Genomic DNA, 13,947 nt, shown 5'->3' on the forward strand with positions numbered 1-13,947 from the left:
AATCTAGAGGAATTCGAAATCCCAAAGGTAACGCCGGAAGAAGTAAAGAAAGCCTTGTGAGCTGTACAAAGGGGGAAGGCAGCTGGGGAGGATGAGGTAACAGCAGATTTGTTGAAGGATGGAGGGCAGGTTGTTCTAGAAGAACGCGAACATAATCTCAATCCATAACAAAGGTGGCGCGAAAGACTTGAAAAATTATAGACCGGTCAGCTTACTGTCCGTTGCCTACAAACTATTTACTAAGGTAATCGCAAATAGAATCAGGAACACCTTAGACTTCTGTCAAGCAAAGGACCAGGCAGGATTCCGTAAAGGCTACTCAACAATAGATCATATTCACACTATCAATCAGGTGATAGAGAAATGTGCGGAATATAACCAACCCTTATATATAGCTTTCATTGATTACGAGAAAGCGTTTGATTGTGTCGAAACCTCAGCAGTCATGGAGGCATTACGGAACCAGGGTGTAGAGGAGCCGTATGTAAAAATACTGGAAGATATCTATAGCGGCTCCACAGCCACCGTAGTCCTCCACAAAGAAAGCAACAAAATCCCAATAAAGAAAGGCGTCGGACAGGGAGATACGATCTCTCCAATGCTATTAACAGCATGTTTACAGGAGGTATTCAGAGACCTGGATTGGGAAGAATTGGGGATAAAAGTTAATGGAGAATACCTTAGTAACTTGCAATTCGCTGATGATATTGCCTTGCTTAGTAACTCAGGGGACCAATTGCAATGCATGCTCAATGACCTGGAGAGGCAAAGCAGAAGAGTGGGTCTAAAAATTAATCTGCAGAAAACTAAAGTAATGTTTAACAGTCTCGGAAGAGAACAGCAATTTACAATAGGTAGCAAGGCACTGGAAGTGGTAAGGAAATACATCTACTTAGGGCAGGTAGTGACGGCAGATCCGGATCATGAGACGGAAATAATCAGAAGAATAAGAAAGGGCTGGAGTGCGTTTGGCAGGCATTCTCAGATCATGAACAGCAGGTTGCCATTATCCCTCAAGAGAAAAGTCTTACCTGTGTCTTACCAGTACTTAACCTACGGGGCAGAAACCTGGAGGCTTACGAAAAGGGTTCTACTCAAATTGAGGACGGCGCAACGAGCTATGAATGGTAGAATGATAGTTGTAACGTTAAGGTATAACAAAAGAGCAGATTGGGTGAGGGAACAAACGCGAGGTAATGACATCCTAGTTGAAATCAAGAAAAAGAAATGGGCATGGGCAGGACATGTAATGAGGAGGGAAGATAACCGATGGTCATTAAGGGTTACGGACTGGATTCCAAGGGAAGGGAAGTGTAGCAGGGGGCGGCAGAAAGTTAGGTGGGCGGATGAGATTAAGAAGTTTGCAGGGACGGCATGGCCACGATTAGTACATGACCGGGGTTGTTGGAGAAATATGGGAGAGGCCTTTGCCCTGCAGTGGGCGTAACGAGGCTGATGATGATGATGATAATAACCAAAGAGGTGACAACTATGCAGAATCCTTTTCGTATCTCTGAAAATATTCGGCCAATCTGAAAAATTATTTCTGGCAAGCCTTTGGGAAGGGCAATACGCTCGCTGCAATGCATATTTCAGTTTTCATAGAAAGTGTTTCCGGGCCCCTCAAGCTTTTTGTGGATACCCATGTACCATAAAACTAGTAATTACGAGGGCCACTTTTCTCGGAGTGTATCACTTAGCAAGGGGAGGTTGTGAGCAGTGACAAATGTCAAGACAATGAAAGCTGTTCTAATGACCGTGACGAGGACAAAAGTACCCTTAGACTGTGTAGATAATTCTTCGAGGGGAAAAATGGGAAAATGAAGCCATTTCGTTTCAGTGCCTAAGCAAAGCAATTTTCAGGTGCAAGGTGGGCTAGTTGGTTTCTTGGCTGACCTGTGAAACGTGTCACATTTTTATCTTGCAGGCTAGACCACCTGTCCAGTCAGCTTGTTCGGCGAGTGGCTGGGTACGTAGCTGGCTGAAATGCTGCCTGTGCACATAGTTGAGAGCACAAGCAAGGCAGCAGTACATGCATTATAAATTATTAAGATATAAGGTTACAGACTTGCAAATCACTGATCACCTTGGTTCAATTAGTAATTACATTTGGTACTACTGTGAACCTGAATGAATTTTGCAGCCAAGTCTGACAAATTAAAAAAATTTTAAAGGTGAAATCTTCAACATGCACTTACATTAGTCTATTTTTTCTCCTCTCTGAGCAACATGCTAGTGTGAGCCTTTCAACTATAATACTATTAGTGGTTGCTTCTCACTGGTGTTGAGCAATTTTGTTTTTGGTGTGGAAGACTAAGCCTTTTTCTTTTGGTTGCATTGTGTATTGCAGTTTTTACCAAGTCACCCAAGAAGTAGAGTAATTACTGTTTAAGAATATACATACTGAGATGCATATATACATCGTTGAATGTAATTTCTGGTTGTGCAATAAAAATGCATCTTTTTCATAAAAGAATGGCTGTCCTCATTACTGTTTGATACAAGTGCTGGGTGGGGTGTTTCAGAGATCAAGTATCATTTACAGCAAGCACATATTTAACAACTGCACTGTAAAATGTAGCTCGTACTGGACCTACTGTATACACATATACAACACATTGACATTTTTTATTTAATAATTTAAAAATTTCTTCATCATAGAAATTGCAGTTTCGGTGCCTTAACTTTCTTTGCACTATGTGTTGCACTTGATTAACTTGAAATGATCGGAACTGCTCACTTTTTAATTATTGGATGGATGTGTGTTGTTTAGTGGCGCAAGGGCCAGGTGTGGCCAAAGAGCGCCATGACTGATAATGATGTGTTAAGCGCTGATTGGTGAGTTACGATGATGGGGTGTAACATGGCTGTAAAGTGGCCTAAAATTAGTCGCTATCGTAGAAGCATAAAACGATATATAGGTATAAAATTATGACAGTGATACGTGGAGTGGTCTCTGGGTATAGGACGAGTGACAAGTGATCATGGGGCTAAATTCATGAATATGGAAATCACTTTTTTAATTATTAGCATGAGATTGCTTCAAGACTTTTATTTCCGAGAATGATTATGTATTTATTTAAAATACCTTACAGGCCCAAAGGGCATTGAGTAAGGGGGGTTTAGTTATTACAATGAAAGTACAAGCAAACTAGTAACATCGAAATGTAATGCAACAATGCAAATTGCAAAATACAAAACAAGGTTCCAATGTAAGTGAACAAAAATATGCAACACAACAAAATATTTATTTATTTTATTTATTTACAATACTGCCAGTCTCTACTGAGACCATAGCAGGTTTGCGAAAAAAAGCACTAAAAGAGCATTTGACTGCAAGTGAAGAAGAAAGTGCAACACATCACAAAATGAACAAATTATGGACTAATCGGACTAATCCATAATACAGCACTACTGCAAAAAATTCACCTCAAGCTTGTGACGGAAGTTATGTAGTATTATGTGTTATTGATCACGTAACCCCCCCTTACACATTGCTTCCTTGAAGAGTCTAAGGTACATTAAATAAATTACTTAACAAGAAAACATGCACTTTTTGTGACGGCAAGAGATTTATATATTTCAATCCACAGGCTTCTTTTACTAGTCGGCACTTAAGCTGTTTGGCATTATGGAGGCACCTAGGTGTTATTTCACTTGTTACCAAGCCAGAAACCTCTTACTCTTAACGGTTTTCTATCCGGTGGAAACAAAAGCTTCTCAAGGAGTGCAAACTGCACTGGAGTGCACAGATATGTCTGTGTCGTAACTTGGAAATGTATGCCAGACCATCTGGCTCTCTCAGGACATCAGGTAGTATACATATACTGCAACACTGCAGTAACATTTACACATACCATGTGTTTCAGTCAAGTAAATTTAAAAAAAGGAGTTGTATATATTCGTGCATTTCTTCCAGTAATCCATCATTTGCTGTGGTGGACATCAGGTGCATATATTGAAATTGCTTATGAACATGCAAACAGCTTGCTCATTAGATTTTCACCTATTACTTTTAGAGGCCATGTAGTAATGAAAGTCAAAGTTAGCCAGTCGGGAAAGTATTTGTTAGTAGGTACGTCAATTGGCAGCAGCTTCAAATGTGCACTAGAATTAAACGTTGCACGCAAAGTTTTCACACACTGACCAAACATAGTTAGGCGCGTAGAATATAGAGCAGGATGTCACTGCATCTGGAATATCTTTAAACTGGTGCCGCTTGTGAAGCTTCTGTCAAATATTCTTCCTGCACGAGCTAGGTGCAGTTTGGCAATCACATGATTCCAAAGTAAAGACAAATTTGCATTAAATTTTGTTGACATGTTCATTTAGAATTTGAAGATGTACACCTGTAATTTACTGAGACTAATATTACTTGAATCCCCTTATCTGAGAAAATATGCATTTATTATCCACATAAAATTGTTTTAACATGTAGTATAGTTAAGTAGTCTCTATTTGTTCCTGACAGTACATTTAGTACTATGCACCTTTCGTTATACTAATTTGGATGGATATCGCAGGAGTTTTGTTGAGTGTGATTCTAAAACTACCAGAAAGGTGCACATAGCAAGCACCCAGATGTTACTAAATATTCTCTTCAAAGAAGAAAATATATTGGGTGCCTGACAAAACAGTGCCCAATACACACTTGAAGCCATGTTAGACCTTTAACATTGGGCACTTGAGACTGCAGTTAATCGAAATGTTCTGTGTAATGTATGGTGCACAAACACATTGTGCAGGTGGTGCTTGTGGCTGCGAAGCCTGTGTGTTGAATGATGTGTGAATATCTTTACTGTTATTTGCCTTCTTCTTTACCACTGTATGAAGAAGATGTAAAAAATAGACAGCGAGAAGAGTGCATGTACATGCGTGCCTAACCGTACACAAAATAAAGTTTATCCAAACAAAGTTCCACTACCAACTGAATTTTTTTTCACAGTACAGGTTTTTATTTTTTTTATAACACCCATCATGTGTGGCTAAGGCAGAACTGTTGATAAGCATGAGACAGCGGGATTAAATTGCAGCCACAGTGGCTGCATTTTGATGGAGTCAAAATGCAAAAACATCCATCTGCTGCCTGCATTGTAATGAATGTTAAAAAAGAACTAAATCGTCAAAAGTAATTGGAAGCCATCCACTATGGCATGCCTCTTAATCATACGGTGGTTTTGCTTTAAACATCAGAATTTTTTTTATATATATATAAAACTGGAGGTGCACATGGGTATTAATACGTTCCTTATACTATAGCATGCTGGAGAGCAATTCCCGTGTTGTACAATGAAAGTGATGTGTTGCTGACATACATTTCCCAATTTCTTGATATAAAATGCTATGAGGGCCTCTCCTGCCACTGACTCTCCGACCCTTCTCATCGTCTTCAATATGAACTCTCCCAGTAGCTATAACAACTAAAGCAATGAGTTGCACTTTGCCAATAAGTAAAAGGAATGGGTGGAGCAGCAGGCCAGAGCCACACTATTGCAGGCACCTTTTTGTACAAAAGATAGCGTGTGTTTCTCTGTGTGCTACAAGTAAATTATTGGCAGGGGAGAAACTCAAAACAGTGGGTCACTTCACTTGATCCCCCATATGGCACCCGTACAGCACTTTGAGTGGGAAATATGCACTTCACCACATGATAAGCAATGGAAGTTGGCTGCCAATAATAAAATCGCCTTCAGAACAACTCTGTGCTTGGTCACATCAACGCTCTGTATCCTGTTCTTTGAATGCATTTTCATGACAGTGTTTTCACGACCTGCAAAAAAAGAAAGCCTTGAAGTGGGACAACCTTGCAGTAGACAATAGGAAAGTCCAGTGGAGCTGCTACAATGATTAACACAACAAACTTTTTTTTTCTACAAATTGTCAGTGTACACTGTAGGATCGGAGCTTAAGGAGGCCCATGAGGACTTATAAAAAAAATTCATTCAAGCAAGCAACACCTTGAAACTCCGCTCAGGTACTGCACCCTTTCCCATCTATGTGGCTGGAAATGCCACCGAGCACATCAGTGTGGGTAAGAGGCCTTTGAGGCTATTCAGTTGAAAATTTGGGCCTTTGCAATTTGTGTGCTTTTTGAAAGGTTCAGCGTTTTCTTTTTTTTTTTGTAATTTGCACTACCAGAACTGTAGCTATACGGCCTCCATTAAAACATCAAATAAAAGTAATGGTACGGCCTCTTCATACAAATGCGGTTCACTGTTTAATTGGCAGTGGAAAACGAGCACAATGTTTTTGTTCAACTGCAGCACTGCCCCTCATACATTGAGCATACTTATAACTTAATTTTGGGCTGCTGCTTGAGCATTTTTAATTATCACAAATGCGGATTCGCACCGAGTTTCGGAAAATTGCGCGGCTCACATGGTTTCTCGCGTACTGTGTATGATTCCGCACACGCGAATTCACCATGTGAAACGGGAATACAGGAGTGCAACAGGGTGACAAAAATGAATGACGAATAATGCAAAATACATTGTCGCGTTTTAAATCGCAGAAAAGTATAGTCGCTAAAAGTTCATCGGGGATAGCTTCCATTGGTATGAAGCCACGTTTGATACTGTTCCAAAAAAAGAATAACATTTATGTTGGAACCTTGAAAAGGGGCGGCACGAGTGTCTACCAGTTTATTACGAAACAATACGTTCTACATGTGGAGCACTTGTACTTGATACAAGTGATCGCGTCGCTAAAGGCGTATGGGTTTTTCAATACACGCCGCCTAGGCTACTCCGAAATAAAAGTTGCGTGCGTGCGCTAGGAGTAACACACGACGAAATTTTTCAGTATGGATAAGGGGATAAAGGGACGTGATAACAAGGTGTATTTGGTGCGCGAGGCACTTCGATCTACAAAAGCTGGGATAATCGTGTGGTATATGGAGCGTTTCTCGCACCAGCCATATCATCGCAGCAATGAAGCGTCCTTCTTCACATCACTGCCTCTCTTCCAGGCGAAACAGTAGCAAGGCACAGGTGCCACATATTACGCATATTAAACAAACTATCGCGTGACATGCAGAAAAAAAACAACAAAAAGCTTACCTACACGCGCTCAAACTTTGCGAATGCAGGCAAAGCGGGCTTGGGCTGAGCAGACTGCTGGGCGTGCGCGCCCCAGGCGTACCGCATCTCCCTAGTGCCTAGGGACGTACCTAGTAAGATCTAGGGCGCGTGCCGTGCCGCTTCGGTGAAAAAGTACCTAAAACGGTGGTTCGTGCGAGCACCGTATAGTGGCGCAGCGGTCGATCGCTGGGCTTGGGCGTAAATAGAAACACGCCACCGGGCCGTCATCGGAATGATAGTCCATGTGGCTGCAAGGCTCGTGTTGGCTGGTGTTGTGAGGGGCTTCGTCTAAAACGTGGATATGGCTACGCAAATAACGCGTTTTCAAAGTAAAATCTTCATAAAATGTTTCCATTCACATATATTACATCTTTACTCACCCACAACGCATGACCAAGTGAAGAAAAGCAAGAACAGACGACTAACTGTTTCAAAGCGGGCGCGAACCTTGTCGTCTGTCCTCCAACGTTAGCGGCCCGCTGATACTTTTTACGTAACATGTAGTCGTATACACAATAACAAGTTCTCATAGTTAAACAAAACATGTTTTCGCGTAATAATAAAGCTAACAGCTTTCTACGTGCAGCTTTAGTAGAACATTAATCAGTGTGACAGACGCAACGGCGTTAGACATACTTCAGTTTCGCAGCTCCCTATGCGAGCCCATTGGCCGACGTGGCCGAAACGGGTCTCACTGAAACTACCGCCGCTGCAGTCGCGTCTTTCGTCATGCGCCGCGCGTCGTCTGCTCCTGCTGCGATGCGTCGTTTGCACCAACAGGCCTGTAGGCGCTTATCCGTCGGTAAATGTAGTTTAGATACGCAGTATAAGTTTTGTGACAAACCTGCCGGGCGTAGGTAACGGGGACTTCACGGTGTCTGTGCACTATCGGCGCTGCAGTGACATATCTCTCACGCAGCGCGCATCGTCTACTCCTACGATGTCATCTCTGCGGTGGGTCGTTTTCCCTAACTGGCCTGTGCCGTTCGCTCTTCGACGACTGTGTTTTGGCTGCCCGAACAGTATTTTATGCCAAGGACCTTTGAATGACATGTCTAGCTAGTCTTTAGAAGCTGCAACTACACCGCAAATGAGAGGTCGTGCACTTCGATTCCGCTTTTAAACAAATTTTTTTTCCCTATAAAAGCACCACGGTGCTCCCTTCAGCTTTGTTTTTTGCTGCTTATTCTTAATATGTGTATTCATTAAAGACGGCGAGCGCCTGTGCAGACGTAGGGACGTTAACGCATCACGCCCATGCAGCAGTCGCTTGAGATAACGCTGTGGTGAATTGATCCACCCCCGTCAACGCTTCTTCGCCTAATAAATTTAATTGACACATGTATTTTTTATAGTTGTCCGCGGACATTATGGGACGTGCAAATGAGTTGGAAGTGATCTGTGAGCAGTGACAAGGACGAAGTTAAATACTATGAACATATTTATGTCAAAGTTTAATTCATTTTCTTTTTGGCGAACAAAACAAACAACAAACACAGTGGCACTTTTTATTTACTTTGTGCACAAAAAAGTAATTTTGAGATACTTTTGCTCAAAGCAATGTTGCCCTCTTTCTGGCTGCTTGCACCTGCTATGTCAGCGAGTTATCGACGCCAATCAGCACAGGTTATATATGAAATAACCTACTAGCTCACCTGTCCAAATTTGTGCTTCAGCAAATGGTTGAGTACACACTTCAGGGCATGTGGCACATCACACTGGAAATAAAGGTACGCGCGCTCAGGCAGGCATGTATGTGGAATCTTGTGAGAAGGTGAGGTTACGCTGCCGCTCATTCCCATCTGCCGCCACATCGAGCGATTGTTCGCAGCTCCGTCACTGACTACGGCGATCACCACAGCACCACGTTTATGCAATTGCATTATTTCTTGCAACACCAGCTCTGCTAAAATCCTGCCAGGCGCAGCACCTTTCGTAGCAAAGCTATAGGTGGCACGTACGTGGTTGCAGCCAGCTCTCAAGAAGTGGTACGAACATCAGCACGAGCGCATGATCTGCAAGTTGGTCAGTTCCTTCATTTGAAATACCATCGTAGTCCACAAATCCATCAAGTTTGGAGGTTGACTTGTTGAAATTGTTGAAATTGTACGCCTGGCGTAACTTAATTTCATCCAAAATCAGTGTTCCGAGTTTCTTCCCATCTGCTCTGTTGCCAGCTGTTTTCCAATAGCTTCGCCCGTGTGCTGAGATTTAGGTGCACGTTAAAGAACCCCAGGTGGTGGAAATTTCCGGAGTCCCCCACTACGGCGTGCCTCATAATCAGAAAGTGGTTTTGGCACGTAAAACCCCATAATTTAATTTTTTCTAATAGCTTCCATACAGAGATGATTGAAACCATACTTGCATGGTATTCCTTTCAGAATTTGTGTGACACGGCTCATGGAGGGCAAGGGCAGCATATTTATGTCAGATGGAAGCTTATATGCTCGAGGGCTCGCTAATATCCTCAGCATTAAATAATTAAGAAGCCAGTCCGCATTGTACCGCGCGCCACATGGAGACTTTGCTTTCAACTGTTTAAACGATGTCATAAATGCAAGATAGTTCGGCCGACGCTTCCTCGATTATGCTATCGGACATTTCAGAAAGCCTTCTTCAGAGTCAAGATTTCATTCTTTTGGTTTTGATGCGCAGCAGCTGGCCTAGGCAGCCTTTTCTTCGCAATGCGTAGCTTCTGATATTGCTTGAGCGTTGCGCTCGGAGCCTTAATGCTCAGTCGAAGTTTCCTCTGTAGACGGAGGCAACGCGCGCAGACTAGTTGCTTTGTAAGTACATTGCACTGCTTGTGGTGCATATTATCTGATGTCACCGTGTCACGCTGGCCTGCTTCCACGCCCGCACACATGTTCAAGCTCTCTGCTTCTCTCAGGATTCTTTCCACACTTGCAATGCTAGTCGCAGCTCGAAATAGCTTCCTGTGAATTTTGCTGTAGCCGTACCATCCTCTTCAAGCACAACAGTTTTCATTACTCGCAGATGCCTGGCTACCAGTTGCCTCTATATAAAATATTCCGCATCGCTTAATTCTGTGTTGTGTCGTCCTCAACGATTTCGAACTTCCAGAGCGCAGAAGGCAGCTGTCACGTTCGTGAGCTCGTTGAGCACCAAGTGTGTAGCGCATATTTCTCAAGTTCCTTCTTCCAAGCCAAACAGCAGGCTAGTTGAAGCTCTGTCACTACAAGCTTCGCCCGATGTACTTGCCGGCACTTGCGCTCGTTCTTTTGGTGGACGTCGCTTTCGCTTCACATTTTTGGCTTTGAGATGTGCTCAGGCAGCCCAGAAAAGAGCCGAAGAAGTGGGCCAGGAACAAGCATCCATTTCCCGCGACAAATCAGTATTTCTTTGTTACCCACAACATGCTTGTATAGTGTTTCAAAATGTCGTCGTCCTCAAAGTGGAGTTTACATACTTTTGATTTGTTTGTGACGCGTTTGTCTTTTCGGTGTAGCATGTGTTCCCAACTTTTAAACTCTCCAGCGTCTCGCGGCGGTGCGAAAAAATGGTGACCAGCGGCATCATGTCTTAGGCCGCTGGTGCAGCCGGGGGCAAAACAGCACGGCATAGGGAACTGTTTGCTGTCATGAGACGCGGAAACGCTTCTTCAAGAAGCTTTTCAAGAGAGCAAATCACGACACAACACCTACAAAACGGAGAAGGATAACGGCAGACGACGCAGCGCAACCAACAGGAAACCAGAAGTGAAAGCAGAAGTCATGTTTCAAGTTCATTACCAGAAACGCATTTACAATACCTAGCTCAGATATGACAAATTTTCACAAAGAGGCTCAAAATTAAGAACTGTGAAATAACAACTTCTCAAAATTGAAACCGGAAATCTACCAGAAATGGAGCAACTTCTATCAGAAACGAAACAAAAAAAACTGACGAAAGACGCGATCGCAGCGCCGCTAGTTCGCGTGACCACCACTTCGGCCATCTCCCGAGCGGAGCTGTGAAACTGAAGTATGTCTAAGAACGTTGCGGAACAGTACTTGCCAAGCTAGGATAGGGTGTCTAGATTAGGGCCGGCGTTGCGCGTACCCGGTGGTTCTAACGGGTACGTTGCGTTCACCCAAATAGCCAACTTATTACTGATTTGGCTTGGCTCCCGTTGGATTTTTAAAAGGCGGCGGTAGTGCGTTTTGGACATTTCTTGAATTTCTTGTGAGCGTCTGTGCAACAAGGTGTAACCTTTCTCTATGGTGAAACCTTTACGAGGTGTTTCTACGTTGTATGTTCGATTTAAGTGGTCTTCGCTGCCGTGGTTAGTTTGTTTGGCTGGTTAGTACATGTGCAAACGGTCTTTTGTGATGTTCTGGAGTTGTGGAAGGTCGTCGCCCCTATTGCAAGTACTTGCGTTGTCGCGACATCATTCGAACACTATACGATCAGAGCAGAAACAAGTGCTGTAACCTACCCCGGTTATTGTGTAGGCGTCAGCTCTCGAAGTATTGGTCAATGCACGGTGGGAGCCCGTTTTATCTGCGGATGCGTGCTTGCACCAACTCTGACGAAACTCTGATCATTCGGGACCTATGAAAGCAGTGCTGTGTTGTTTTTGTTCCCTGCTTAGTTCGCCTGTTTACATACCCGCCTGAATGTGTGCTATTGTGGTTTTTAAGTTTTCCCCCGTGGGTCTGTACCAGATACCTCGCATTCAGCTGCTTGTCACCTGTGGTCGTTTATAACTTTGCTGCAGAATTTTGTCCTTAAGTCGAATAAACTTTGGAAGGAAATCGTGAAGCTTTACTCCCGGAAAGCGCTTGTACGTCCATAGAATTTACAGTTCAAATGCAACACATATCCTCATTTAAATTTTAGAAGAATTTATAGTTTCCGTAAATTGAAATTGCAGATAAACAGAATTCAATAAATTGAAGATTTCTATATGCACACCAAATAAGTTCTGCAAAGTAAAACGGTTTGTTACATTAAAGTTCAATATATGGAGGTCTAATTGTACAAAATTGATTGATATAGGGGTTGATTGGATACAGGGTGTGCATATTCACACGCCTGGTTCCGTAGTCAGTCGTTACGTGCCGCTCTACTTGAGCAATAAACCAAGCAACAGTGTTAATGTTTTCGCACTGTTCATATATCGGGAGCACACCAAGAAGGTGATCTAAAACCTCCAGGCATATGGTGACTTTCTGTTCCAAAAGAAAAAAAAGTAATAGTAATAATGTGTACAGTGGCATAGCAGAGTAAACAAACAAAAAAGCTGTCTTTTTAAGACAATGCTACATTTTTTTTCCTAATTACAGCAGCTGTGCAAGGTGTTCTAGACCAGTTACGATATTTGAAAATTCAGTGTGATGGGCCAGTCTGTTTCCCTTAGTGTTATAATGGCCTCATATTCTTGCGAAGTTAATCATATGACTCCTGTATCCTTACTACATTGAACTCCTGAAATGTTTTATCCCGGCCACTGCTCCTCATCCACCATGCTGCTTCTGCTTATTAGTTCTCAAGGCAATTATATTGCCCTCCTCTCCCTATTATTCAGGCAGAGAAACAGATCCACATGGCCATCACAAACAAATTTTCACTTGCACATGCCCTGACGTTCAAAACATTGCAGTTGAGCTGGAAGCTAGAATCAAGCTAGAAGCTAAAGGGAAGCTAGAATTAGCACTAGTGAAATGTGAAGGTTGTTAGCAAAAGTGTCCACAGTGTGTGAGGCCACAGTTTATGCGAAGATAAAAGTTTTGAGAAAAATTGTATAAATTTTGCAGTTGATATTGTTGTTTTATTAATGCTGCTCTTGCTTTAGTTATCCTTTTTTTAGTCACCATATGTGTTAAATGTCACAGCATTTGATATTATAGCATTGACATATATCAGTGGGGTGGGGGGTCCTCATCTGGATAGTTCATTTCTAATGCATACACTTTGCATGGCTTGTTCGCGTTGCCAACACCTACTGTATTATTTTGCTATTAAAACCTTCACAATTGTTTTTCACACATAAATAAAACAAGCAGTCTAAAAATGCTCCTTTGTCTCATGCAATATAGCGCTCCTCTCAACTAAAGCTGTATGTTCTCGAGACACAAGTTGACAGCTACATGTTAGCTGCAAAACCTCTTAAATTTGCAACAACATTGAATATATTGAGACAAAAAAGCTATCTTGGTGAACATAATGCTGCTGATGCTGACCAGCACATGAGTAGTGCTTCTTTTATTACAAACATTTAATCACATTGCAGAGAGTGTGTACCACTTAAATCACAATCATTTTATTGAGATATTTTTGTGTCATTTGCATGTGGCAGAAGCAAGAAATAGTAAGCTGACTCTGCCTTAAAGCAAACATATGCATGAGAGAGCGCTTAAAGCATTACTTGTTCAAACCGAGGCTTTGGTGTCTAGATTTCACGACGAAGAGAGTAAAATGTGAGGTCACTTACCCTGTATTCTGAAACCATCTATGACTGGAAGCTTCATTCTACTGAGATGAGCGCAGTGCCACCCCTTGACTGAAGACGATGCTGTGTTTCACAGTAATTGACATGAAGTTTAATTAAAGCTAAGCAACCGCCTGTGTCAAGGAGTGGAGCTGCTGAGCATTTGAATTCAGGTGGAGGGTTGAGTGAAGAATACAGAAGTTAGTCATCTTTACCGATCCTTGAGCCTCTTAAGAGATTTCCTACAACATTTAAGCTCAGCCTTTCTGTTTTCTTACAGCATGGTTATTACAGGTGGTACAAAACATTCCATTGTACAGTTTCTATAATTCTTTGGGAAAACATACATCACCTCACTAAACAGGAATAGGCTCAATAGGTTCACTGGTATCATCTATAGTGTTTCCATCCAAGACCTATTGCTATTACAAGGCA

Source organism: Dermacentor albipictus, chromosome 3 (genome assembly GCF_038994185.2).
Source record: "Dermacentor albipictus isolate Rhodes 1998 colony chromosome 3, USDA_Dalb.pri_finalv2, whole genome shotgun sequence".
NCBI classification, from domain to species: domain Eukaryota; kingdom Metazoa; phylum Arthropoda; class Arachnida; order Ixodida; family Ixodidae; genus Dermacentor; species Dermacentor albipictus.